The following is a 25786-nucleotide window of genomic DNA, read 5'->3' as shown; positions in this document are numbered from 1 at the left end:
AAAAAGACAAGAAAATAAACATATTGCACCACTGCTAAGATTTCTGTTCTTATAGCTGTTTTGACTGCCCACCCTAATACAGCACTCCCCATCAGACAAGACCCCAGGGTGACATTCCATCGTGGATCAAAGCCCAGCGTTGGCGTGCCCTGGAGTCTGTTTTTCAGGTGCAGTGGGACTGGCACCATTGTACTGACCTTGGCTAAGACTCCAGAAAAGTGACCATAAAAGAACGTGGTTAGTGAGCGTATCTCTTTGGAAACTTACGAGATCCCTTCCTATTCCAAACTTGACCATTACTGTCACCTCCTGAGATCTAAGCGACTCTCTTCTTTTGCCATGTTTTGCTTCCATGAGTCTTTGCAACAAACGTGAGAGTATCAGAGTAGTATTGCAGTTTGCACCCTTTGCTACTCTGACCTGTAATTTTTGCAGATCTATCCAGTGAGGAAACATAGCTTCGGAAAATTCAATGTTCATGAGTTTATGTATAATATCATGTCATGATGTTCACTTCATTCTGGCTTTTACATGGGTTTTGAAGCGAATTTATTTGAATCATTTTATATGAAAATTTTGATAAAATTATGGAAAACCAATATTTGTCTAATTTAAGAATCATGACTTGTAGGGCCTGACACTGACATCTCTTTATTTCCTTTATATGTGTGATAGAGGCAAATTCCTGCAAAACATAGCCTGGCCATTAAGATTGATAAATCCTGTTTAAACGATTGACAATGATGCTGGCTGTGAGGGTTAGCTTTGAAATGAACAGCTGATACCTACCCTTTGAAGATGTAGATCTTTAAAAGTGGGAGGCAAAGAACATCAACGAGGATGACGAGTTGGGCTTAGGTTTTACAACTTAAAACCAAAATCATACTCTAAAACATGTAGCCAACAAATTAAGCTCAGAATCATAATGCGGTGTGGTACCAAGCTCTGACCTCCATTGGAGTAGCATGGTGCCTGTAATATGCTTGGGTTTAGTGGTGGTGATGCGAATCATGCGATAGGGGAGGAGGAGGGAAGAGAAGTAAAAGCATAGAATTAGCATTTGACTTTATAAATCATTTCTTTTAACACTGTTTTAAATAAAAATCTTGTTAGACAGATGGATCCCGAGTTTGCAAACGGTCATCACTAACGGACTTGATCCATTTCAATAATATATGGACCTCCTATTTCAATGAAAAACTAAATAGTGTATTATATATATATAAATATCACACGCCATTGACCAAACTCTCCAATCATCAAAGCATCAAAACTATCGGCGTGACCATTGAAGTGACACTCTGTCGCATAATCCAACGAAGCACAAGTTTTCATATGTTTACTAAATAAGCTGATTCCAAATCGAAAGAGCGCATTGGGCGATGCGCAAGCTTGTTAACGCCCATCATACGTGCTTTTCCACCTTGTACGTGAGTTTTTAAGTTTGATCTCGGGTTCTTTCCAAAACAAACACCAAAACAAACATTTTATATAAAACCCCAATACAAGTATATCAAGAGGATGTCAGTATGTAAGTACAAGCATTTAGAATACAAAATCAATACCATACATTCATAGACAATCCACTGAATGTGAGTTATAGAAAATAATGTATGTGCACAGGCTAGCGGTTAATATCTCACATTCAATACATTTATACTTTCACTTTATGTGAGCTTTGGATTTAATCTTAAGTTCTCTCTGAAATAAACGCTTTATGTAAAAGACCCAATACTTATAGACTAAAAATATTAGTACATAAGTACAAGTATTTAGAATACCAAATCAATGCCATGCTTTCTATAGATAATCCATTGAATATGAGCTTTTTTTTCTTTTTTAATTGGCAACCCATTGAATGTGAGTTATTGGATCATGGTCATATCCAGACTTGGGGTTAATACCTCAATACATTTGTGCCTTTATTTTGCATGAGTTTTGAACTTTGATCTCGAGTTCTCTTCAAAACAAATACCCCATGTAAAAGACCCGATATCAATAAGCCAAAAGAATGTTGGTATGCAAGGACAAGCATTTAAAATACCAAAATCAATGCCATATTTTTTATAAACAATTCATTGAGTGTGAATTATTAATTTTCATATACTCACAATCCATTGAATATGGGCTATTAAATCTATTTTTTACTGACAATCCACTGAATATGAGTTATTAAATCTAGTTTTTATACTGATAATCCATTGAACGTGAGTTATTAAATCTACTTTTTATGAAATAAGGGAAAGTTACATAGACATATATATCCTATTAACATAAATTCACCATGCTTTAGTTTGTTATATAAATTATGAAATATCTAATGAGCAAACCCCCATTCTTTCAGACGAGTGCACAGTCCAATTTAGTTCTTCTGCATAGCAGCATTCATTTTACCAAACTAGCACTTTCAAAATATTCTAAGCTTACAGAATGAGCTCATTTAAACAGCAAACACCCCCACATTCCTTTCTCTTATCCATCAAATAGACAAGATTGCAACTAAAAGCACCATTTTTTATCTCCTAAAAATAAAACTCTATAGTTTGTATCTCGTTTTATAAGCTTTAGACCAAACTCATCCCAACATTAAGCACAAGGAAAGCCACAATATACATGCCTGTTTTAAATCTGTTCATTTAGGAATGATGAGTATACTGTTTTCAAATTAAAAACGAAACTTATTTTTATTTCTAAATTTATATGAAGTTTTCATTCTGTTTTCAATATGTTTTAATTACAAATTAACTGAAAAAATTATGTTTCTAAATTCTGTTCCTAATCTTATTGATTATTGCAGTGAATATTCTCCTTGTAATCAATCTAGATCTCCCACTGATAAAACCTTATAATTAAGAGTCAATTACCATGACAACCTAACTTAAACACAACACACACTAACTAATACATGTCCTCATAAAGCCTCATCCAAACATATATACTCTAATCTTATATCCTTTAGCTCAAGCTCATCTTGCAATTAAACGCCAAAAAGATTACATTGTCTTTTTAACCCATCTAATATACAAGCTTATGACTTTTACGTACTTTTATTCATCTCCTAACAATAAAGCACTATTGACAAACATTACATTCTTAATTCTCCTTTTAATTTAATCCATCAAATAAACAAGAATATGACTTAAATACCTTTATTAATCTCCCACCACTTGTAACTCTAAAACCTAATCACAATGTGGGCTCCTTTCTTTCCACCCGGCCTTTAATTAGGATTGACCGGATAAAAGCTGGGATCAAATCAACTTTTAATACTTTTGAGACTCAAGGGATTGGGGTTCACGATTTTTCATGGGCAAGCCCCTAGTGTTAATTACCTCCTGACATTGTCATGGAACCTCCGATATGAAAATAATGTGAAGAAAGAAACAAATTCCCACAAAATAAATTTTTATTCATGAATTCATAGACTTCGTTAAAGAAGTACAAGAAGTTTGAATTTAATCATCTTGACGCAACAATAATTGTAGCCTTTTATCTCCTTCCGACTATTTCACCAAAAATCACGCTTTGACTTTTGTTGAGTTTTGGTCTTCGTCAACGGTCGAAATGTGCATCTTGAACATGACTTAAAAACTGGTGAAGTTGTGTCTTGATATTTGAATTTGCATCTTGGACTTGATTTGGAACTTGATTTGATTCTTCATAAGCTTCGCGCTTTCATGCTTGTGAAGCTTTTTTGTAATTTGTGAACTCTCCAACGCTTTTATTCTTGAGGTTGTTGAGCTCATTTGTTGATTTATTTGAAACTCGAAACTTGGACATTTTGATCTTTGCATCTTAGATTTTGATTTTGGAACTTGATTTGATTTTTATAAGCTCTGCCTTCTGGGCTTGTGAAATTTTTACAACTTGTGAACTCTTCAACACTTTAACTCTCGAGGTTGTTGAGCTCATTTGTTGATTCATTTGAAACTCTGACATTTGATTTTTCATCTTTAGATTTGATTTGAATTTGAAGCTGTGGATTCTTTATGTTGATGAATCACAAATTCGGTTTGACTTTTCATGAGCTTCGGCTACCATGCTTGTGAAGCTTTTTGCAACTTGTGAACTCTTTAACACTTTAAATTTGAGGTTATTGAGCTTATTTTTTGACTTGTTTGAAATTTGTAACTTGGACTTTTCAGCTTTGATATCTTGAATTTGATTTGAAACTTGATTTGATTTGTTTTATAAGCTTCGCTCTCATGCCCCGTGAAGCTTTTTAGAACTTCTGAACTCTTCAACACTTTAACTTTGAGGTTGTTGAGCTCATTTGTTGATTTGTCATTTTTAACGCCTTGATTCCGATTTGATCTTCTTTCTTTCTTTCTTTTATGCTTTCGCTTTTCTTCATCACTCTTAAAAGAGTCAATGACCACAAACAGGGTCCATGAGATCAAAGAGAGTTTAAAAGAATTTAGAATCTCCTCATCACTATTAAAAGAGTCAATGGCCTCAAACATGGTCCATGAGCTTAAAAGAGTTTTAAGGGTTTTCAATTTTTATCACTCCTAAGAGAGTCAATGGCCTCAAACATGGTCCATCACTCAAAAAGAGTTTTTAAGTGTGTTTTTCGAATTTTTTCATCACTCCTAAGAGAGTCAATGGCCCTCGAAATAGGGTCCATCTGCAATCGAAAAGAGTTTTAAGGGTTTTTGGAATCATCACTCCTAAGAAGTCAATGGCCCTCAAACAGGGGTCCATCGACTCGAAAAAGTTTTTAAGGGGTTTTGGAATTTTTCATCACTCCTAAGAGAGTCAATGGCCTCAAACAGGGGTCCATCACCGAAAAAGTTTTAAGGGTTTTGGAATTTTTCATCACTCCTAAGAGAGTCAATGGCCCCAAATAGGGTCCATCACTCAAAAAAGAGTTTTTAAGGGTTTTGGAATTTTTCATCACTCGTAAGAGATTCAATGGCCCTCAAAACTAGTGGGTCCCATCACCGAAAAAGAGTTTTTGGGCTTTTTGGAATTTTTTTCATCACTCTAAGAGAGTCAATGGCCTCAAACCGGGTCCATGAGCTCAAATAGAGTTTTAAAAGGATCTTCATAGCCCATCCGCTCAGAATGCAGTTAAGAGGCAATGAAGAGGCTCCTCCTGAAGGAGAGCGATCGACATCGTTAGACGTCACTGGTGAAACTTAAGGGGGTTTTAAGAGTCTTCAATCGATCCCATCTCGCCTGTGACTATCAAGAGGTAATGGGAGACGCCTCTCAAGGAGAGCGATACACCATACATTGGACATCACTGGGTAAGATTTAGGAGTCTTGTAAAATTACCAAAATACCCCCTCATCTTTGCTAACAAAAACCTCTTCTTTTTCTTTTTCTTCTTTCGCTCTCTGCATTTAGACCCTCTAACTTTTCATTTTTTCACAATTTATGAAATTTTGCAAATGAACCCCCAAAATTTCATATTTTCATATTTTTTCATGGCTTTTGCAGTTAAACCCTCGAGCTTTCATATTTTTGCTCATTTTCGAAATTTTGCATATGTGTCCTCAAATACTTCGTTTTTTACTTCTCCATAGATTTTGCAATAAAACCCAATTTTTTTTCTACAAAAATTTTTTGTCGAATTTTGTAATTGAGCCCGAATACTAGCCAAAGCATGTTTGAACTTAGCATATTAAAAGTTCAAAACTAACTAGAAGAAAATCTAAAGGCCAGCGCATGAGGTGAAGGTTTTGATTGAGAAAGCATGCTGGCAAGTAAACAATTCATTACTTATTTAGTTAAGGAGTGCATGATTCATAAAATAATCCAAGGGGTGGGTCCCACTAATGAGCATGGTAATGAATGAATTATAGAGCATGGGTTATGAAGATTTTGTTCTGTAAAAATAAAATCCAATCATCTTAATGCATCCAAAACGCGTATATATATGCATATATATATTTTTTTTATGGAATTCTACAAGAAGATCTACTTTGAATCCATAGGCACTTGACTAACCTCTTAAGGGATACCTTGAGATTCATACTAGAGTTATGAACATTATCTTTCTTGTCATGGGTGACTGATTGCTTCTTGCCATTAATCTTCTCAATGCCTTGGGCTGGAGATCAAAATCTGGGATCGGAGAAGGGAAATAATAACGAAACTTCTTGGGTTCTGCGAGGGTGATGACGCGCAGGCTCATACATCGTCACCACCACATCGTTGTCCCTACATCTTGTCCTTGACTTCCTCTGGCTCATCTCGTGATAGCGTTCAGGGAGAGAAAAGAGAGTGGGAGAGGAACGAATAGCATGCATGCCTCTGCCTAAGTGCATGCCTCCATTCTCCTTGAAACCATAGCCGCTTATGAACGTCATCTTGCTTGCCGTGAGTGAAGCAATCGAAGCCGAAGGACCATCGCGGACTACGATGATGTTTTGGATTCTCAAGTTTCTCTTCACACGAATCGGTCATTGATCTCCTCAATTCCTTGGAATGAAGATCGAATCTGAATCGGAGAAAAAGAGATAAAGATGAGGAGGAGCAAGGTCTCTCAAGACACCACGGCCATCACCACGCCCAGCTTTCTCTTCCTCTTCTTCCCTTTCTTTTCTATTCACTTTTTTTGTTTTCCAACCCCCTCGTATCTTTCCAGATCCTCTTCTTTCCTTTATTGTTTTTTTTTGGTTCCACAATATCGCCAACTCCCCGTATGTTGGGAGATCTTTTTTTAATTTTTTTTTCAAATTTCAAATTTTTTATTTCATAATCCTTTCTTATCACTCCTTTTTTATTTCTTTTTTTTAAATGAATTTTTTTATCTTAATTTATAATTATCATTATTATTTTTTATTTTCATGCCATAATTTATGGCGTGACACTTTTGTTTATTTTTTTATTTTTTCATTCTTTTTATTTTGGCCCTCCTATATATTTTTTATTTGATTTTTTTTTCTCTCTTCTTTTTTTATTCAAAGTCTATATAAACAAATGCCCCCTCGTAACTTCCTTACACACAATAGTTGTGGTAGGAAGATACGAGCATGCGACCTGAAGATCTGCAATGTGTTTAAGCATTCGAAGTGATTTTTTTTGTTAAACCATCTGATCATCACCTTAAAAATCAACAATGGAGACTACAATACTTAACAAATTCTGATTTAAACTTATGAATTTTTTGTGAGAGGTAAATGAACCTCAAACTTAATCTCCACCACCCATATTGAAGATGAAGACATCATGAGCATGTAAAAATATTTCCAAGAAGATCCCATAATTTCCAACCATTCGATAACTTGATGACAAATAATTTCCATGATGATTGTCAATGGATTTCACTGCCGAGTCACAAATTTGTTTTGAAATTTTCTGAACTTAAAATATAATCATGACCGTTCACATGAAACATCATGACGTCTCAAAGCTTTAATAAAATTTTCAGATTAATAAGAGAAGTTATCATAGTTTGATCAAGCTTTGATCAACTCTGGTCATCGGAGGACAAATTTTCTGAATTTTAGCTTGAAGTTTAAATTTCTTTACAAATCATTGAAACTCCAAATTTCACTCCAACCATTCATATTAACTATTGTCATGTGTTTATGATGTAGTTAAAATTTCATGACAATCAGAGCTGACCTGAATACCCGATGAGCTACTTGATCAAAACATCACTTTTATGAAAAATTGCAGATTTTGCCCTTCAAAATTTATTATTTCCTTGATTGTTCTCTCTCTTTTTTTTTATTTGATATTTTTTTTACTTTTTTCTTTGACTTTTTCCCTTTTTTATTCTTTTTTTACTTAATTTTATAGTTTCTTATAAGATTCGCATGTAGTCTTTCAAAGCAAAATTTACAAGAGTTATTTCCAAATTCATGAAATCATATCTCTATTCAATTTGAAAGAGGAAACAACATGATAGAATTTGTGTGTTTTGCCTCAAGAAGCATATATCATGCTTGACCAAATTGCTCAAACAAGAGCACTGGACGTTCCGCCATAGGTAAACACAAGTTTTTTTTTTCTTTCCCTTTTTTTACATTTTCATATCATAGATAATATTTTTTCAAGAAGCGTGCATTGATGGGTGGCATAGGTCTTCTTCCATTGGCGTCGGCCAGCTGATAAGCTCCTCTCCTTCGTAGATGACCTCTATAATGTATGGGTCTTCCCAATTTGACTTGAATTTGCCCCATCATGTTTGTTGGTGATGATTGGTCTTCTTAACACCCATACCATCTCTCCTTTCTCGAAAGTTCGAATGCGAGCCATCTTATTGTAAGCTCCAGCCATCCTTGCTTTGTAGACTTCAAGATTCTGTTAAGCCTTTAGTCTCCTTTCATCTAAAGAATCAAGTTTATCCAAATGCAAGCAAATTCTGTCTTCATTTGTGAGTTCATTCTGTAATGCAATTCTTAGAGATGAAATCTAGACTTCAAATGGCAGAACAACTTCTGTACCAAAAACCAGCGAGTATGGTGTTGATTGAGTTGGAGTTTAATATGTTATCCGGTATACCCATAAAACTTTAGGAAGCCTTTTGTGCCAATCCCTTTGACTTTTAGAAATTGCTTTCTTTAACAACTTGGATAATATTTTGTTGAATGCTTCCGTAAGACCATTAACTCTAGCATTATAGATAGAGGAATACCTCTAATCTATTTTATTATGCTGAGCAAACATTTCAATCTTTAAGCTTTTGAATGCTCCCACGTTGTCAGAAATGATCCTTCGAGGCGTTCCAAATTTATATAGCTCATGATCCTTGAAGAACTTGATAATGTTTTCTACCTTTACTTCTTTTAAAGGAATGACTTCCGCCCATTGTGAAAAATAGTCAGTGGCAGCTAATATAAAGCGATGCCTTCTTGATGATGGAGGCTCAATAGGGCTTATCTATCCACCTGGCCTTTAATTAGGATTGACCGGATAAAAAACATGGATCACAAATCAAATTTTAATATTTTGTAGACTTCAAGGGATTGTGGGTTCATGACTTCCATTAGGGGCAAGCCCCTAGTGTTAATTACCCTGGACATTGTCACAGGAACCTCCGATTGAAAAAATAAATGTGAAGAAAGAAACAGATTCTGACAAATAAATTTTTATTCATGAATTCATAGACTTCGTTGAAAGTACAAGAAGTTTGGAATTTAATCATCTTGACGCAACAATAATAGTAGCCTTTTATCTCCTTCCGACTATTTCGCCAAAAATCGCTCTTTGACTTTTGTTGACTTTTGGTCTTCGTCAACGGTCGAAATATGCATCTTGAACATGACTTAAAAACAGGTGAAGTTGTGTCTTGGATATTTGAATTTCATCTTGGACTTGATTTGGAACTTGATTTGATTCTTCATAAGCTTCGGCTTTCATGCTTGTGAAGCTTTTTTTGCAATTTGTGAACTCTCCAACGCTTTAATCTTGAGGTTGTTGAGCTCATTTGTTGACTTATTTGAAACTTGAAACTTGGACATTTGATCTTTTGCATCTTAGATTTTGATTTGGAACTTGATTTGATTTTTTTTTATAAGCTTCGGCTTTCAGGCTTGTGAAATTTTTTACAACTTGTGAACTCTTCAACACTTTAACTCTGAGGTTGTTGAGCTCATTTGTTGATTCATTTGAAACTTAGACATTTGATTTTTTTCATCTTAGATTTGATTTAATTTGAAGCTGTGGATTCTTTATGTTGATGAATCACAAATTCGGTTTGACTTTTCATGAGCTTCGGCTACCATGCTTGTGAACTCTTTAACACTTTAATTTTGAGGTTATTGAGCTCATTTGTTGACTTGTTTGAAATTTGTAACTTGGACTTTTCAGTTTGTATCTTGAATTTGATTTGAAACTTGATTTGATTTGTTTTATAAGCTTCGGCTTTCATGCCTGTGAAGCTTTTTGCAAATTGTGAACTCTTCTACACTTTAACTTTGAGGTTGTTGAGCTCATTTGTTGATTTATCATTTTTTTAACGCCTTGATTCTGATTTGATTTTTTTTCTTCTTTTTTTTCTTTCTTTTTTTTTTATGCTTCGCTTTTCTTCATCACTCTTAAAAGAGTCAATGACCTCAAACAGGGTCCATGAGCTCAAAGAGAGTTTAAAAGAATTTAGAATCTCCTCATCACTCCTAAAAGAGTCAATGGCCTCAAACAAAGTCCATGAGCTTAAAGAAAGTTTTAAGGGTTTTGGAATTTTTTTATCACTCCTAAGACAGTCAATGGCCTCAAACAGGGTCTATCAGCTCAAAAAGAGTTTTAAGGGTTTTTTCGGAATTTTTCATCACTCCAAAGAGAGTCAATGGCCTCAAATAGGGTCCATCAGCTCGAAAAGAGTTTTAAGGGTTTTGGAATTTTTTTATCACTCCTAAGAGAGTCAATGGCATCAAACAGGTCCATCACTCCAAAAAGAGTTTTTAAGGGTTTTTGAATTTTTTTCATCACTCCTAAGAGAGTCAATGACCTCAAGCATGGTCCATCAGCTCAAAAAGAGTTTTAAGGTTTTTGGAATTTTTCATCACTCGTACGAGATTCAATGGCCTCAAACAGGGTCCATCAGCTCGAAAAGAGTTTTAAGGTTTTTGGAATTTTTTCATCACTCCTAAGAGAGTCAATGGCCTCAAACTGGGTCCATGAGCTCAAATAGAGTTTTAAAAGGATCTTCAATAGCCCATCCGCTTCCGTAACCGTTAAGAGGCAATGAAGAGGCCCTCTGAAGGAGAGCAGTCGACATGCATTAGACGTCACGGTAAACTTAAGGGGGTTTTTAAGAGTCTTCAACAGTCCATTCGCTTCCGTGACTATCAAGAGGTAATAGGGAGACGCTCTCAAGGAGAGCAGTCACCATACATTGGACATCACGGTAAGATTTAGGGAGTCTTGTAAAATTACCAAAATACCCCTCATCTTTGCTAACAAAAACCTTTTTTTTCTTCTTTTCTTTTTTCTTCTTTCGTTTTTTTTCCTTTTTTTTTGCATTTAGACCCTCTAACTTTTCATTTTTTCACATTTTATGAAATTTTGCAAATGAACCCCAAACTTTCATATTTTCATTTTTTTCATGGCTTTTGCAGTTAAACCCTCGAGCTTTCATATTTTTGCACATTTTCGCAATTTTTCATATGTGTCCTCAAATACTTGGTTTTTTACTTCTCCATAGATTTTGCAATAAAACCCAATTTTTTTTCTACAAAAACTTTTTGTCGAATTTTGTAATTGAGCCCGAATACTAGCCAAAGCATGTTTGAACTTAGCATATTAAAAGTTCAAAACTAACTAGAAGAAAATCTAAAGGCCAGTGCATGAGGTGAAGGTTTTGATTGAGAAACCATGCTGGCAAGTAAACAATTCATTACTTATTTACTTAAGGAGTGCATGATTCATAAAATAATCCAAGGGGTGGGTCCCACTAATGAGCATGGTAATGAATGAATTATAAAGCATGGGTTATGAAGATTTTGTTCTGTAAAAATAAAATCCAATCATCTTAATGCATCCAAAACGCGTATATATATGCATATATATATATATATATATATATTTTTTTTTATGGAATTCTACAAGAAGATCTACTTTGAATCCATAGGCACTTGACTAACCTCTTAAGGGATACCTTGAGATTCATACTAGAGTTATGAACATTATCTTTCTTGTCATGGGTGACTGATTGCTTCTTGCCATTAATCTTCTCAATGCCTTGGGCTGGAGATCGAAATCTGGGATCGGAGAAGGGAAATAATAACGAAACTTCTTGGGTCCTGTGAGGGTGATGACGGCGGCAGAAGCCATATATCGTCACCACCACACTGTTGTTCTACATCTTGTCCTTGACTTCCTCTGGCTCATCTCGTGATAGCGTTCAGGGAGAGAAAAGAGAGTGGGAGAGGAACGAATAGCATGCATGCCTCCATTCTCCTTGAAACCATAGCCGCTTATGAACGTCATCTTGCTTGCCGTGAGTGAAGTAATCGAAGCCGAAGGACCATTGCCGGACTCCGATGATGTTTGGATTCTCAAGTTTCTCTTCACACGAATCGGTCATTGATCTCCTCAATTGCTTGGAATGAAGATCGGAATCTGGAATCGGAGAAAAGAGATAAAGATGAGGAGGAGCAAGGTCTCCGACGACGCCACAGCCATCACCACGCCAGTTCTCTTCCTCTTCTTCCATTTCTTTTGATTCACTTTTTGTTTTCCAACCCCCTGTATCTTTTTTCCAGTCCTCTTCTTTCCTTTATTGTTTTTTTTTGTTCCACAATATCGCCAACACCCCGTATGTTGGGAGATCTTTTTTTATTTTTTTTTTTCAAATTTCAAATTTTTTATTTCAAAATCCTTTCTTATCCACTCCTTTTTTTATTTTTTTTTAAATGAATTTTTTTATCTTAATTTATAATTATCATGATTATTTTTTTATTTTCATGCCATAATTTGTGGCGTGACGCTTTTGTTTATTTATTTATTTATTTTTTTTTTGCCCTCCTATATATTTTTTATTTGATTTTTTTTTTCTATTTTTTTATTCAAAGCCTATATAAACACACAAATCCATACACAATAATTATCAACAACAACAACCACCGGTCAACCACCACCACCACCACCACCACCACCACTAAACAATGTACTTATAAAGCTACAAAGTCTCAGTTATATGCACCAACCCTCAAACCCAATATCCAACTATCAACCATGATCCCTAACTCACCAGAGAAGCCCACAAAGAAGATGGTGGTGGTGGAGGAGGTCACCAACTGGCTCCGCATCCACGATGACGGCTCCGTCGACCGAACATGGACCGGCCCAGCCATAGACCTCCCTCTACTAACCCCTATCCCTCCCTACATCACTCCTATTAACAACATCACCGTCCATGACCTCCCAAACACCTCCCCACCTCTCTGTCTTTACCTTCCTGACTTCCATTCCCACAACCTCTCAGGCCATCTCCCCGTCCTCCTCCACTTCCACAGCTGCGGCTTTTGCGTCTCTCAACCATCTTGGCTCATCTACCATCACTTTTATTCTCGTATTTGCCGTGAATTACCAGCTGTTATAGTTTCTCCATACCTCCCACTTGCTCCCGAGAACCGCCTTCCGGCGTCCATCGACGCCGCCTTTTCTTCTTTTCTTTGGCTCCGTGACGCTGCCGTTGTCGCCAAAGAACCAAGCCTTGATGACCTCGTTGACCTTGTTGACCCAGTTGACCGTCTCCGCGTCGTTGGTGACTTTTCTTGCGTGTTTCTCATCGGTGATAGTTCTGGCGGGAACGTCGTTCATGAGGTCGCTTACGGGCGGGGTTTTATTGCATCCCGGATTTGTTCGGTCGAACCGGAGCAGGTCCGAGTTGGAGAACCGGCCCGATTCTTTTAACGTTGGAGCCTTGGAGATGTTGGACACGTTGCTGGCTTTGGCTTTGCCGGTGGGATCTACGAAGGACAATCGGTACACGTGTCCGATGGGAATTGGACCCATGCTTTGAGATTACCGACCATGTTTGTCTGTGTGGCGGAAGGGGATCTGATGAGGGACACGAATCTTGAGTATTGCGAGGCGATGAAAAGGGGCGGGAAGGACGTAGTGGTGCACATGAGCGAGGGGGTTGAGCACGCGTTTTATTTGAACTGGTTTGCGGTTGAGTCGGACCCGCTTAGAAAGAAGCCGACTGATGCGTTGGTTCGAGCCATCACCGACTTCGTTGAGCATCATGCATGATTTAGATTTTTTTTTTTTTATATATTTCATGAATTTGGTCACGGCCGCAATATCTTAATAATATAATAAAACATTAATCTTTATGTGGAAGTTTATTTGACTTCTTTTTAATATATATGGGTAAGGTGAAATAATAAAAATAAATTTAAAATATGAATAAATCGATCTATTTGATTCAATAAAAAAATCAATTTATTTAGATATGAACGTATTGAAACTTAACTCATTTTGGGTCAAATATGTCAGATTGTTTATGATTTGGGTTCGCAGTTTAGATCTAACAAATAAAAACTTTATTATTATCATCATTTTGAATAAAATAATTTATTTAATAGTAATATATAGGAAGGAAAATTAAATAATTTGTAGTTTATATAAAAAAAATTTATCAAACTTTTATCTTTTTCTCTTTAATATCATGGAGCATTGTCTTCCCTTTCAAATAAAAATAAATTCTCGGACTTAGATCTAATACTAATTAGATTTCAGTTTAAATTGATGGTTATAGTGTTTTAGGCTTTGGAACCAGAAGCTAATCGTAGTTTAAATGTTGCTGTTCTAATTCTGACTACAAAGTAGTTTTAATTTCAGTGTTAGCTCAAATAATTCAATTTTTAGTTTCAATGTATCAATAAAATTTCCAACAAATCTTAAAACTTATTTTTTTACTGAGATCACTAACGAACTTAAATACAAAGAAAAGTTAATAAAATTAACAAACAAGACTATAATCATCCATATTTGTGCCATAAACATAATTCATCGCTCCAAAGATTAACAAAAAAAGGAAAATATAAAATAAAATTTCCCATTTGCCAATTAATCAACCAAACAAATCCAATGCAATAAAGTAATAAATCCATATCTACAAATGATGAAAAACAAAAACAAAATGGATTTCACTCCCAAAGATAAAAAAAAACTCAACAATAGGCTAATTAAAGAAGTGAGAGATTGGGACTCAGGAGACCTCGGATGCAAATGATGCCATTTTTGAGGAGATCGAAGGACCAAGGGGAAGAGATGGGAGAATTCAAAGAGTGAACCTTACCAACTTCACACTCGACATGCTCAAGATACAAAAAGGAACCCACAAATTAACCCTAGCCCTCCGGTCACCATGAAGTGTTTTCCTTAGATCCCTTCGTGCTCATTAATAAGACTCATCTCTCTCAATCTCGACATTCTTGATCGGTTCTTCTATGATAAAATCAAAGGCAAAGCACCAAGCTAGCATGCATCCACACGACTAATCAGGCTTAGCTCAAATTGGGCATTAGATTTAAAAATAAAAAAAAAAACCTAAATGCACCGTGCTGGAAAAGTAGTGAAAACACCTTTAGGCTCTGGACCCAAAAGATTAAAAAATAAAAACAATTTAAAGTTTTGCAGTTAATTAACTTTTACAATAAATTATGAAGTTACAATTATAATAATAAAAAATAAAAAATTGAGTTTGCACTTTCTCACTTTCTAGTTTAATGGCTACATGTGGTGCCATCCATAGTCAGTTTATTATAATAAACTAAAAACGCAATTTGCAACACATTTTGCGTCACAAAAAATAAAAAATGTATCGTAGATCACAATTTGCAACATAATCTGCAACACAATAAAATGTGTCGCGTTTCAAATGTGGCAAATATTTGCAACACTTTTGAATACTGTGTCGCAAAATTTGCGACACAAAATAAAAAACGTTGCAAATTTAATCGCAATTCATGGATCTTCTGAAGCAATATTTGCCATTCAATTTGCAACAATATACGACAATTGATTGCGACACAATTTCTGTGTCGCAATAAATGTTGCAACTATTTGAGATTTTTTGCAACATTCTTTGCGACTTATTTTGATTGTCGCAAAACTTTACGCGTCGCAAATTGTGTTGCAAATATTGAGTCTTTTTTGGAACAAATTTTGCGACCCATTTTGTGTGTCGCAAAACTTTTTGTGTCGCAAATTGTGTTGCAAATGTATGCGATGTTTTGCAACAAAATTTGAGACACATTTCACTTGTTGCAAATTGTGTCGCAAATTGTACTGCATCTTGGTGAGATATTCTGTGACACAATTTTATTGTCGCAAATTATGTCGCAAATTAATTATTGATAACCATGATTATTTATAATAATTTTTTAACTATTTTCACAAGCCTGTTTTAAAGCCTAATTTACAATCCTGAACAATAACTTTTATAATATTTTTCAAAATAAACATTCCAATCGATAAATATCTAGAATAACAATGCAATGCAAAATATAATAGTTCAAACATCTAATACAACAAACAAATACAAAATGTAATAGTCCAAGTATCTAATGTAATAATCCGAAACACCACATTGAGTAGACGCTTTAATAGGTAATCAAATATGTTTTTAATATAAACAAACAAACATGTATATATACATATATTTGGGCGAAACATGAAAGACAACATTAATATTTTAATTTATTTAATCACGCCATACAAGTTAAAAAAAAAGATAAACTAAATAACAACTTTTTTTATAATCAATATACATATTATAAGCAAACACACAAACATACAAGCACATACACATATTATTAGTCTCTCATAACACCAAAATATATACATAGAGATACCAAACACATGAGGGCATGGAGTGGTATCTCCTCCAAAAACATGCACTTTCTCACTCGGCAAAGAGGGCATGGCAAAGTTAAGCACCCTCGAAAACTGAACTCTAGTATTAACAACAGACCCTTCCCAACAGGCAATTGAATTGAATTGGATTTCTTTTTCTCCTAGGTAGCAATAAGTGCATGGCTATTAAAAAAAATTACAATATAAAATACTTGCTATGGGACAGATTTCTGATACAAAACATGCATGTTACTAATTAGAAACTGTGGGTTACAACAGCTGAATTTCTAAGGTAAAGACATTAGAAAGAAATGATAACAAAGTAACTTGCTTCATACCTGAGAATCAACACCAGAAGATACTAAAATGTTAAGGTTATTTGAGAAAGCTATGCCAGTTATACGCTTCATATGACCAATCATTTTTCTTTTCACCTACAAGAGAATGGAAAAAACCGGTTAACATGAATTAAGGTTTCCAAAAGAAAAAGGGCATCCTCTCAGATGAATATTACCTCATCCACCCAAACATTATAAATGCGAATCATAGAATCCTCCATTCCAATAGTGATGATATATATTATTGTCCAGTACATGGAAGGTAAATAAGTTGAAGCAGGGGATGGCAACATGAAAGTTGTCATCACCAACAAAGACAATGATCACATGAAATTAATGATGACTCATAAAGAAATTTTATTTAGTATTTTTAGTAGCATCTTACCTTGAAAGTCATCATGTTAAACAAAGAGACCTTCCCTCCACAAGCAGACATCATATATGAATCATTCTTTGGAAGTGCTAAGCAAGGAACCGCTTCTTCAGGGTTTGTATCTGAAACATCATTGGTCATAACAAGACCATTGTTTGATTGCCATTGTTGGGGAGCAACACTAGCCATTCCCTTTATCATAATATAACGTCAGAAATTTTATATGTTACACAAATATCAATCAAATGGACAAACACACAGATATGATTCCATTACCTCGCCACTAGGGTTCTGTTCATTACGAGTCCATTTCAACAATCTTTGGATATCATTAGATCCTAGAGCTAATAAACCAGTACCTGAATTTGTGTAAAAAAGTCTTGTGACCTTGAAAAGAATTGAGGTTTTACTAGAATCGGATGAAAGAGGTTACCATTCATTTGCTATGCCTAAAACAAAATCTGATCACAATGGCAATCACCTTGGTTGTAGCATCTGCATTTTCTGACAGAGTAACCACATGATATTGATGTGTATCCACAATTTTAGACAATTCCCAGGGCTTGGTTTTATCAGGCAAATCCCTTGAAATTCTTGGCTTCTCGATGTTCCTAGAAGGATTAGCTTCTTTCTACAGAGAGTATTGAAGAGAGTAACTAGTTTGCTTAGCAGTAATACAATTAGTTTAATGTGATACAGTCTGAGAAAGGAATCTTGTTAAATTCTTAGACAGAATTCAACTACAAAAAATATAAAATTCTATCATGCAAATTGATACGTCAATAGATTTGCGACGCACCAATGGAACCTGCTTTGAGTGGGTTCTTACTCCTCGATTAAGACCAATGTCAAAGGAGAGGCAAGGAGAAGAAGAAGAAGAAGAAGAAGAAGAAAAAGATAAAGAAAGAAAGATATTATTCCATAAGAACAAGATAGACTCCAAGACTTTTCATACCCCAACATAAGGATCCTAATGACATATAAATAAACTCAACTTATCTTAATAAGTAACCCAGTCAGTTAATTTATCAATCCAAACTAATATTATTGTTACTCGACAACTCATCATTGTGATATGCTTATCGATGATATCTCATCACCCAATCTATGACAACTCATTATTGTGATATGATTACCTATGATATCTCAACCCCCAATCTATGGACGTCTTGATGCCACTTGTGTGGTCACAAAATCCTCGCATCCAAGTTGGCGGTTTCACGAATGCGTTGAACGCGCCTCTCATCGGTGTTCACCTCTCACCGTGGAAGCCTCCCCGTGATGCTTCATGGTGGTTGTTCTCTTCTAATATCGGCTCAACATGTTGGTTATCTTCCAGCTGGAGAGGTAAGGTTGTATCATCTCTCCCCGTCTGAAATGACACCTTGTCCTCAAGGTGGTAATGAGGATAAGATTTGCAAAAATCATCAAGTGTCTCCCAGGTCGCCTCCTCCGGGGAAGTACCTCGCCACTGCATCAGAATTTGACGAATGGCCTTGCCACGCTGTAAGATCGTACGGGAAGCACAGATCACCAAGGATAGAGGAATAAGTGTAGGAGTGCTATATATTGGAGGAAGAGAACAGGGTTGTGTCAATTCAGAACTCTTGAATGGTCGAAGAGCTGAGATATGAAACACTGGATGGATCCAACTTTCCGGTGGTAGCTGCAGATGATAAGCTACAGGCCCGATGCGTTCAAGCACTTTGAATGGCCTGTAATACCGTGGGCTCAGCTTAGTGGAGTGACGTTTGGCTACTGTTTCTTGGCGATAGGGTTGGAGGGGACCAACACCCGATCACTCACTCCCAGTTCTAGCTCTCGTCGTCGCGCGTTGGCCTTTTGTGTCATCCGATGTTGAGCTTGTAATAAGTTTGTTTTCAACGTCCGCATTAAGTTGACACGTTCAGTCAAAAGTGCATCAATAGCCTGAAGATTGGAATCACCAGGGTGATAAGCTGGTAATGATGGTGGTGGTCGCCCATACAAGGCCTGGTATGGAGACATCTTAAGGCCGCTATGGTAGCTCGTGTTGTAGCATAACTCAGCCCAGGCAAGAAACTTGACCCATTTGGATGGTTGAGTCCCGGAAAAAGAACGCAAGTATTGCTCAAGGCCTCGATTGACAACCTCGCTCTGTCCATCCGTCTGTGGATGATATGCGGTGCTATGATGGAGCTTGGTACCACTGAGCGCAAATAATGTCTTCCAGAAATGGCTAACAAAAATGGGGTCCCAATCGGATACGATCGTTTTAGGAAACCCATGTAACTTCACAACTCGGTCTGCAAAAAGCTCCGCCACTTGGGTAGTCAGAAACCTCGTGGGAAGAGGGTGCGAAGTGTGCCGATTTAGACAATCGGGTCTCACCACCACCATGATTGCTGTGCAACCTTGAGATTCTGGTAACCCAACAATAAAGTCCATAGTAAGTTCCTCCCATACTGTTGACGGAATAGACAAAGGTTGGAGAAGGCCTGCAGGTGGCTGTGTAGAGAATTTAATTTGTTGACATCTCTCACAAGCTGCTATGTAGGCCTCGACGTCCTTCCGCATCCCAGGCCAAAAAAATTGAGCAGACAAACGAACCAAGGTTCGTTTCACTCCGGCATGTCCAGCAAGTGGAGTAGAATGGAATTCATACAACAACGCTGGTTTATGGCTGGAATTTGGACTGATGTAATATCGGTTCTTGTAAAAAAAAAAGAGACCATCACGGCTGGAATATGCTGGAGAGAGAGATCTGGCAGTAAGTTTCTGGTGCATGAGCTGCAAATCAGTTAAGCTCATATTTTCTTGTTTGAGTGTAGATAAGAATGAAGAGATGGGTTGGCTGGCCATTTGCAAAGTTCTATAAGTTGCATCCTCGTGCATGCGAGATAGAGCGTCAGCGGCGTGGTTAGACGAACCCGGCTTGTAATCAATTCGGAAATGGAAACCCAATAATTTACGAAGATAAATTTGTTGGTCAGGAGTTTGAATGACTTGTTGGAGGAGCTGTTTAAGGCTTTGATGGTCTGTCCTAATGATAAAGAAACTTCCCAGAAGGTATTGTCGCCACTTGTGTACGGCCTCGACGATAGCATGCAATTCTCGGATATATGTTGAAGATGATTGAAGTCGAGGACCCAACTTCTTGCTAAAATATGAGATTGGATGTTCATCCTGCATAAGCACAGCCCCAATGCCACTTTTGGATGCATCAGTCTCGATCACGAATTGCTTGTTGAAATCCGGTAGGTGGAGAACGGGTGCCGTAATCATGGCGCGCTTCAAAGCCTCCAATGCATCAGTTGCTGTTGCCGTCCACTCAAATGCTTCATTACACAGTAAGTCCGTCAATGGCGCGGCAATGGAAGAATACCCCTTTATGAATCTTCTATAATATCCGGTTAACCCAAGGAAGGCTCTCAATTGGCGTTGTGTGGTAGGAGTAGGCCAGTTGGCCATGGCATCTACCTTGGTAGGATCAACACGCACACCCTTAGGAGTAATGATGTGTCCCAAATAGTCAATTATGGATTTGCCGAAGGAACACTTAGACATTTTAATATAGAAACAATTTGTCCTCAGACACTGGAACACGTGCTCAAGGTGGTGCAGATGAGAAGATAAAGAAGAGCTATAGACAAAAATATCATCAAAGAATACTATGACAAATTTCCTGAGATAAGGAGCAAATATACGATTCATAGTAGCTTGGAAAGTAGAGGGTGCATTTGAAAGACCAAAAGGCATTACCAGGAATTCAAAATGACCATCATGAGTTCGGAAAGCTGTTTTGTAGACATCCCGATCATGCATCCTGATTTGATGATATCCAGCCTGAAGATCAAGTTTAGTAAAGACCTTGGCTCCTCCAAGTTCATCGAGGAGTTCATCAATAGTGGGAATAGGAAACTTATCCTTGATTGTTACAGCATTGAGAGCTCTGTAATCAACGCAAAAACGGTAAGTTCCATCCTTCTTACGCACTAGTAGGACAAGGGAAGAAAAAGGACTCTGACTCGGCCTGATGACCCCTTGCGCGAGCATCTCACGCACCAATTTCTCCATTTCGCTCTTCTGATAGTGTGGATAGCGATAAGGTCGGACATTGATCGGTGTGGTGTTAGGTTCCAAGTATATCCTATGGTCAATTATTCTGCGAGGGGGAAACTGTGTGGGAGGCATGAAAAGCTCCTTGTATTGCTGTAGAAGTGCGACCACATCAGCATGGAGATCTTCGGATAACTTGAAGTCTAAATGTTCTCCACTCTTATCTTTAGGACTATGGAGTTGTTGCAATTCATATAGTCCTGCACATCCTTCATAGTTGACCATAGCCTGAAGCTGAGTGTAGGTGATTGCCTTGGTGATCGGTTTGGTGTCCCCTTGCAAAAGGATGGTCTTCCCCTACCACGTGAACTCCATAGTAAGGAACTTATAATCATGTGAGACTTTTCCCAAGCTTTGGAGCCATTGCACCCCAAGAACCAGATCTGGTCCCTCAATGGCCAACAAAAAGACATCAATCGTGAAAGTAGTTCCCTGCAAACATAAAGGAATCTGTGGGCAGTAGAGAGAACAAATCAAGTAATCACCGTTACCAATATAAACCCGAAAAGGTTGTGTTGGTTTAACATGCAGCCCCAGTTTCTCTGCCAACAAGGGCTTGATGAAGTTATGTGTACTTCCTCCATCAATCAGCACATGAAATGAGTGGCTTGAAATCATGCCCGAGATTCGCAGCGATCTTGGATTATTTTTGTCCCCGCCAAAGTATTCATACTTGATATGTCGCCCTGTGACCACTTCGACTCCGTGTAGGAGGAGAGTCTGCACTTGTTTGTGTGTCGGGGTCGTCCCCCACATCGCTTAGTAGTAATAAGCATTGGCTGCGGCAGCGATAGTTTGCAGTCCACTTTTGATCACATTTGAAACAAAACCCTTTGTTGCGTCTCTCCTGTATCTCAGTTGGTGTCAGTCGGCGAATCGGAAATGGGTTTGCCGCAATAGTTGTTCCATTGGTTTTAGGAGGTGGTCCCAGTAAAGATGGCACCGGTGTGTTTGAAGGGGATGGTTGAGTCCTGAAAGCGACTGGGACGGGAGTTTGGGAATTTGTCCGAGCGGTACCCCGAAACACCGTGCGTTGATCCTGTGGCGCTTCTTCGTACCGAGCCTCATAAGCTCTAGCCAATGAAAAAGTTGCCATTAGTGTCGTCGGGCGTTAAAGTAGCATCTCGCGACGCAAGTGTGGCCGGAGTCCAGCGATAAAAAAAGAGATGAGCAGATGCTCAGGAATTCCTGTTATTAGATTCATCAATTCCTCAAACTCAGTTTGAAACTCAGCCATCGTGGATGTTTGAGACAATTTGGAGAGATTCCCCGATGATCCTCATAGACCGAAGATCCAAAACGTTGTCTGACATTAGAAAGGAAGTCGGGCCAAGTGGTAAGGAGATTACTACCCTTCATCCATCGGTACCAAGCCGAGGCTTTTTCCCTCCATATGAAAAAGAGATGATGCTGCAACGGAGTGATGCTGGGGTCTCATGGAAATAGAAGAACTCTTCGATTTTAAAGACCCAACTTTCTGGATCCGTGCCATCAAATTTTGGGATCTCTAATCGCATATTGCGAGGAAGGAGTTGAACATTCGCACTTAAAGGAAGAGAATCCGACGGATGTTGATGGGACGAAGGTCTCTCCTCGCTAGTGGATGCACTATATCCGCTCAACTGAAACGTACTCCTTCAATACGGCCATTTAGGGCCGCAATGCTCTTCTGCAGGGACGTATGATAGACAGCAGCCTTGTTCCTCTAGCTTAGTTTGCGCTGCTCTCGGAATTGCTCGAGATAACACCTTCATAGCTTCAAGAATTTCCGGATTGGCCATAGGTTCAATGAAAGCACCACTGATACGTCAATAGATTTGCGACGCACCAATGGAACCTGCTTTGAGTGGGTTCTTACTCCTCGATTAAGACCAATGTCAAAGGAGAGGCAATGAGAAGAAAAAGAAGAAGAAGAAGAAAAGATAAAGAAAGAAAGATATTATTCCATAAGAACAAGATAGACTCCAAGACTTTTCATACCCCAACATAAGGACCCTAATGACATATAAATAAACTCAACTTATCTTAATAAGTAACCCAGCTGTTAATTTATCAATCCAGCTAATATTATTGTTACTGACAACTCATCATTATGATATGCTTACTGATGATATCTCATCACCCAATCTATGACAACTCATTATTGTGATATGATTACCTATGATATCTCAACCCCAATCTATGGACGTCTTGATGCCATTTGTGTGGTCACAAAATCCTGCATCCAAGTTGGCGGTTTACGAATGCGTTGAACGCGCCTCTCATCGGTGTTCACCTCTACTGTGGAAGCCTCCTGTGATGCTTCATGGTGGTTGTTCTCTTCTAATATCGGCTCAACATGTTGGTTATCTTCCAGCTGGAGAGGTAAGGTTGTATCACAAATCAGTAAATAATGCATTCCAAAACATTTGCATAAAGCCAAAAATGTGCTTGACGGAGGGAAAGAAACCAGACTTGAAAGGATAAGATTTTAGATGAACAAACAAAGAAAATCTCATTTATTGGAATCAAAATGAGCACAAGGAGCATTGCTGAGTTATTTGCATATGAATACATATTTAAGGCAATGGTGTTTAAAAACCAAATCCAAGTCTGAGGTGAAGGCTGGTTCATTTGTGTTTCTCCAACTCAATGAGAAAGTGACAGATTTAGATTCATCTATCATAAATAATGAAGAGAAAGCATTTGGGATTTTTGAGTAAAAGTAAAACAATATATATACACAAAATATTTCTGTATATATTCGGTGGCCAATATCTACTAATAACAATGGAATATTTCCATAGCATATTTTCTATTGCCTTTTTTTTATTTTTATTTTTTGTAACGACAACTCTATTACATTGTTCTAATTTATTTATGAATAAATAAAATAAAATAAACTTATTTAGTGATTTTTTAAAATCGTAATGGTCAAACAAGGACATCATTACCAAAATAAAAAATTATCCAAAAAAATTAGAGATAATAGAATATCTAAAATAAATAAATAAATAATAAATAAAATTTTAAAAAGTGTTTAAAGTTTGTTAAAAGTTTCTAAAATAAAAAAATTATCCATAAAATTCAGAATAATAGATTTTTTCATTAATAATTTTAATTAAATAAATGATAAAAATAGTGGACACCCCTTAAATATAATTTTTAAAATTTAATATATATATAGCGGCTTGCCGCTACAAAAAATGTTGTTAATAAATAATAAATAAACTTGTGTCTATAATAGCCAAATTTTGCGACACAGTTTGCGACGCCAAACAATCGTTGCAAATAATATACCGCAATTTGTGTCGCAAATCAATTGCATGCTAGGTGCCAACGTTTGCAACAAATGTTGCGACGCCAATAGATTGTTGCAAATAATGTATTGCAATATGGGTCGCAATTCATTACATGGTAGGTGCAAAAACTTTGCGACAAAATTTGCAACATTCTTGAATGGTCATTTTTTTGCGACGCAATTTGGTTATATCTGCAACGTTTTTTGCTTTTTGTCACAAATGGTTGCAATTTGTGCCACAAATCTGTGACACATTTATGTGTCGCAAATATATGTGTAACAAATAGCATTTTTTCTTGTAGTGTTAGTGGCGTCAATAACTCAATTTTTGCTGTAACTGTTGTTTTACCAATTCTTATTGTCTATATATATTGGGCTTTGGTCTAATCGTCAACATAAATTTGAGCTTTAGTTGACTCCGGCCTTATACAAGAATGCCTTGCATCCAATATATTTTCACTGGCTTTGAACTCTTATTCCATATATAGCATCTGTATAGACTAGTGTTGAAAGATTTTTTTTTTTTTGATTATGGTAGTTAAAACTAAATAATTATTTATGATGCTCCTTCCATTATTGTAAATATCAAAACTATTATCATTAATAAACTCAAAAGTGGCTAGAAAACTTTCAAGCCCAGGTCTCGAACTTGTGGATTATGACAATGAACCCTTTTTTTTAAGAGCTAAAAGTTGATAGGGACGCAAGTGTACGTGCCGATCGAGTTATATAAATGTGTGTAAAGCAAGTGTCGGTCCACAAGGAAGAATGAGAATACTAATCGTAACCCTTGTTCCAAAAATTAGTCTAATCAATCAAATAATGTGTGTGTGAATAAAAGAGAACAAAGCAAGAAATACGGAAATAAAACAAAAGAGAAATCAAGGGAAAGAATGATGTACGGGCATAGTATCCCTCTAGGGTTTGATAAAGTGCGGGACAAAGGTTGTCTATGTATGCAATTCTAGCTATCTGGGCTGAGAATTATACTAAACTACTCGGTAGAGGTTGAAGAGTGACTGAATCGGTGCAAAGCTGATACAGTCATTCACATAATTGCATTAACACTCTATGAAACCTCATTGTGGGTTAATAAGAACCTCTTAAGTAGGTAATCTCCTTATGAGTAAAGATTACCCCTAATCCGAATACAGAGTAGAGATACGATTTCTCCTAAAATTTACTCTGTATGATTGGAAAGAGCATGGAGATACTCATTAACTCACTCAGGAGAATTGAGGGAGATGGAGTCTCCAAAGTACCCTATATCTAAGCTTACTCACAATTCCCTATAATCATGGCATGTCTATGCTAGGTGGGAATTTCTTCTTGTCACAAAGCACATTGGGAATGACAACTAGGGCTTTTGCCATAATAGCAATCAAGAATTCAAACACTCAATTAGACTCAAATAGAATGGATTGCAATAAA

General features: G+C 36.9%; 1 pseudogene; it reads left to right on the top strand.

Annotated features, from left to right (window-relative positions):
• Positions 1-12554: 12554 nt before the first annotated feature.
• Positions 12555-13746, top strand: LOC120263337 (annotated as a pseudogene).
• Positions 13747-25786: the final 12040 nt, after the last annotated feature.

This window comes from Dioscorea cayenensis, chromosome 6 (assembly GCF_009730915.1).
Source record: "Dioscorea cayenensis subsp. rotundata cultivar TDr96_F1 chromosome 6, TDr96_F1_v2_PseudoChromosome.rev07_lg8_w22 25.fasta, whole genome shotgun sequence".
NCBI lineage: Eukaryota > Viridiplantae > Streptophyta > Magnoliopsida > Dioscoreales > Dioscoreaceae > Dioscorea > Dioscorea cayenensis.
Note: the sequence above shows the minus strand (reverse complement) of the source record. Positions and strands in the feature narration are given on the sequence as shown.